This window comes from Sceloporus undulatus, unplaced genomic scaffold, assembly GCF_019175285.1.
Source record: "Sceloporus undulatus isolate JIND9_A2432 ecotype Alabama unplaced genomic scaffold, SceUnd_v1.1 scaffold_13, whole genome shotgun sequence".
NCBI classification, from domain to species: domain Eukaryota; kingdom Metazoa; phylum Chordata; class Lepidosauria; order Squamata; family Phrynosomatidae; genus Sceloporus; species Sceloporus undulatus.
The window spans coordinates 5,601,011-5,605,696 of NW_024802935.1; the positions used below are offsets into that span (position 1 = coordinate 5,601,011).

General features: G+C 40.1%; 1 pseudogene; it reads left to right on the top strand.

The window, feature by feature from the left end:
* The first annotated feature begins 497 nt into the window (after nucleotides 1-497).
* Nucleotides 498-632, top strand: LOC121917266 (annotated as a pseudogene).
* Nucleotides 633-4,686: the final 4,054 nt, after the last annotated feature.

Sequence of the window (4,686 nt, forward strand, 5' to 3'; positions counted from 1 at the left end):
TTATCCTGCTTTTTGCCAGACAATCAAAGCAGTGTACAACAAGCTAAAATAGCTTGAAGATGCCAGCCACAGATGCTGGCAAAATGTCAGAAAGAAACTCTGCTAGAACATGGCCACATAGCCCGAAAAACCCACAAAAAACTATGGATGCCGGCCATGAAAGCCTTCAACTTTACAAGCTAAAATACATCCATATATACATAGTACCTCTCCTTAAAACAAGATTAAACAATATAACATTAAAAATAATATGCTAAAATCCAATTAATCGAAACAATAACCATGGGCAGAGTTCGATAGATAGGAAGTCTTATTTGTGGCCGAGTATTTTATTCCAGGAAGGCCTGCCAGAAGAGATCCGTCTTATTGGCTTTTTTAACGCTCTCCTGGCCATTCCATAAGTTGTCCTCTGGGAGGTTGCCATCAATCTGGTCTTTAAGGGCTGTAGTAAATTCCTTCCAGAGAACCTGAGTGTACAGGGTGGATTGTATGGAAGCAGGCGATCCTGGCAGGGTAGACACCATGATCATGAAGGTGGTTTTCCCAGGGTGAGGCTCATCCATTGCACTCCAGGTGTGCGGACCCCTGCAATTTCCCCAAATGCAGGAAATTCGACTGCATAATAAGTTGTCATTAACCTGGCGTTATGGTGTTCCAATAAATACTTCCCTGATGTTCTGAGAGTGCGGGGCGGATTGTGTAGGGAAAGGTGTTCCTGCAAGTAACTGGGTCCTGAGCCATGTAGGACTTTAAAGGTGATAATCAACACCTTGTATTGCACCTGGAAGCTGATTGGCAGCCAGTGAAGAGATTTTAGTATTGGTGTTATATAGTCAAACCTAGATGTGCCGGTGACCAATCTGGCTGCTGCATTTTGAACCAATTGAAGTTTCTGTACTTGGTACAAGGGTAGCCCCAAGTACAGCGCATTACAGAAATCTAAATGAGAGATTACCAGTTCAAGTACCACTGCTTCAAGCTCCTTTTGGTCCAGGTAGGGACGCAGTTGGCGTATCAGCCGAAGCTGATACCAAGCACTCCTGGCCGTCACATCTATATGAGATGACAACTGTAGGGATGGATCAAGGAGTACTCCCAAACTGTGAACTTCGTCCTTTAGGGGAACTGTGACCTCGTCCAGGACTGGCTGACAAATCTCCATCCCTGGACTTAAGGTACCTATTGCGAGTACCTCCGTTTTCTCTGGATTCAGCCTGAGTTTGTTTTCCCTCATCCAGCCCATTACCGACCCAAAGCAGGCATCTAGAGGAGAGATGCCATCCTTAGTCATTGCAGTAGTCGGAGACATAGAGAAATAAATTTGGGTGTCATCAGCGTACTGATACCACCACGCCCCATAACTCTGGATCTCTCCCAGCAGCTTCATGTAAATATAATTACAGCACTCTAGAAATAAAGTTTAATAATAATAATAATAATAATAATTGAACAGCATTGCTGACAGTATCGAGCCTTGAGAGACACCCGATATGAGCTCCCTCTTGGATGGATAACTGTCCCCAAGTGACACCATCTGGACTCTGCCTGAGTGGTAAGAGTGGAACTACTGGAGTGCAGTGCCCCCTATACCTAACTTCCTCAGGCTTTCCAGAAGAATACCATGGTCAATTGTATTGAAGGCTGCTGAGATGTCCAAGAGCACCAGCAGGATCATACTTCCCCTGTCAATGCTCAGACAGAGATCATCGGCGACTATGGCAGTCTCAACTCCATATTCCGCCCTGAAGCCGGTTTGAAATGGGTCCAGATAATCAGTTTCATCCAAGATAACCTGGAGCTAGAAGGCAAATGCCCTCTCTATCACTTTGCCCAAGAATGGTAAGAGGGAGACCGGTCTATAGTTATTTCTCACTAGGGGATCTAGGGAGGTTTTTTTAAAAGTGGTCTAACAACTGCCTGCTTTAATTTCGATGGAAATTTTCCCTCTCTAAGGGATGCATTAATTATAGATTGTAATAATGTCTTTGTTGCATCCCCTCCCTGGATGGTCAACCATGATGGGCAAGGATTGAGGGGGCATGTCGTCCTCCTAACACTTCCAAGAATCTTATCCACTTCATATGTATTTACAAATTCATTATATCAACATTATTTTTTGCTAAAATCTAGGCTAGGATGGGGATCATAAAGTAGCTTTTAGAATTAGAAATGTATTTATTTCAAGGATTTAGAGATACTGGAGGGTCTTTCCTTTGGTTTGGAGATTTATATATCTTATTTTCAGATTAAAAAATCTAGTCTATGGATTAAGATTTTACTGTCTGGTCTTTTAAAAAGGAGTACGAAAGTGTCAATTAAAGAATAAATCTGACATCCATATAGTACTTTTCACCTATAAAAGGTGACTATTATGTTCCTTTCACAACTGTAAAAGGCCCATGAGTCACCGATGCAAAGGCAGGAATGGGCTGTGAAAGGCTTTTCAAGTGAAATGAGCAGGATCGTACTTCTTAGATGAGCTCTTTAATTTATTCTAATTTGTTCTGCTAATTTGTTTTAAACTAAATCAATATGTTTATGATTTACAGCAGCCCCTATTGAATATGTGATGAGATTAAAGCCAAGCTGCAATCACTTCTGTAATCATTAAGCTGCTTCCCCCTGCCACTTCATCCATTGCTTTGTCTTGCTACCAAATAATTATGTCCTCATTTTAAACATTTCCTCATGGGAGGGGAGTAGGTTTTTTTTTATTATAAAAAATTCAATCACTTTTTAAAATTATTTCTACACATAAACTGATATAGAAAGACCATAAGATGGAGTTGTGTACACACTAGAAAGGTTTTAATATCTATAAGGACCTGGGAAGGATAAGAGGGATCCATGATTGATTGCTTCTTTAAAATGTGACTATAAGGCTTTATTGCTAGACTCATCAGTCTTGCCCTGGCTTTTGTTGGGTGAGGCCACTTTGTTCACTGATCTGCTTCAGAATTCAGCTTCAGAATTCTAGCTTTGAGTTTAATCCAGTTTCAGTTCTCATCTTTGGCTATCTTCTCTTGCTTTATAAACACTATAAACCCTGTTGGAGGGAGAGCCTTCTTGGTTTTCACTAGGCACAAGCTTTTCCTCCCAAGGAAATGCCGTGACATGAATGGGATAACACACTTTCTTTCTCAGAAAGGTTAAAACCAGAAAGGAATTTAAGATAAAAACAAAACAAAACACAAGTTGATAACTGAGAGCAAGAAATGTCTCCTCCCTTCACCACCTTCTGCATTTCATTCACCAAGTGGCTAGATGCTTCTTGAACCAGCAGTAGTGGAAGTAAAGCATCATCATATTTCCACATAGCCATGTCATAACTCAAGATAAGAGTGATAGATGCATGAACTGGGAATCTCAACACAGATCCATCATATTAGCAGCAACTGTGACAGTTGTTAGTAATGGCCCACAGAACGCAGGTGTAAAGAGAGAATGGTTGCACTCTCATTGCCAGTCATAGTTAGTTGACTAAGAGTAATCAGCTTACTCAGTTTCAGTGTCAAAGATGCTTCCTTGTATATAGTATGACTATCCGTGTGAACATGAATTTATTAAAATGAATAATGTATCCTTACAAAATGTTTATAATGATTAACTTTCAATGTAATGTTGAATATTTGCATAATATCTTGTCAGGCATTAATTATATCCACAGATAGCAAATTACACCCAACTGTAACAAATTAACTGTTATCATTAATTTTGTCACATATAGGAAAAAAAATATACATACTGGGAGTAGTGTGGGTTATCTAGCAGGGTTCAGGCTATTAACAAGGTAAATATATGTCCTACAAAAAGAATGGGGTGTTATAGCTAATGGCAATTCCATTATAACCCATTGTGGGATGACAGGGTAATATCCACAATCATCTCCCTTCCCCCCTCCAAAGCGAGAAAGGGGAAGAAAGATGAAAAAGCCACCAAGAATTAAAATTAGAAATGAATCTTAGGTACAAAAAACCCCAAGTTGATATGTCAGCAATCCTATGGTTTCAGGTTTATGTCACTGATATCAAAAGACCAATGGGAAGTTCTCCTCTGAAATCTGATGTAGCTCCAGCTCAGAGGGAAACAACTGGTCTTGGGCCTTCTGGTTTGGCCCTCCATATGGGCCACCAAAAATGTTGTTGTAAACTGCCTTTGAGTTGATCTAGACTCGTGGTGACCCTGTGAATGAGACATCTCCAAGACCCCTATCCTCCATTGCTTTGCTCAGGTATTGCAGATTCAGGCCCATGACCTTCCTGACAAGAGCCACTATAACCCCCTGAAAATATAACCATGGTCTCCCAGAAGTCTAGTTCAAATTACTATACAACACTGGTAGACTGTGCTGAGTTATGTATGATTATAACACTAGATCAAGCAAATCTCATTGTTGGGATTTGTCTACACAGACAGTTCATGTCAGGGAAAAGATAAGGAAGAGGTTAGACCACCTCAGTGAAAAGCTTCTGAGCTGCCAATTTAGCTGCTTGAATATGCATGTGCAAAATCTACTATCTCCTCCTTCTGGAAATGGAATAGCTCTTGTTGTTTCTGAAAATTAACAGGATATTTAAATAAATCCTGAATAAGAAAACATTTTCCATAAAATACTTAAATTGTAAAACTATCCTCCTTGAATATCACCTTGATCTCAGAGTTGTAGAAAATGAGATGATCTAAGAA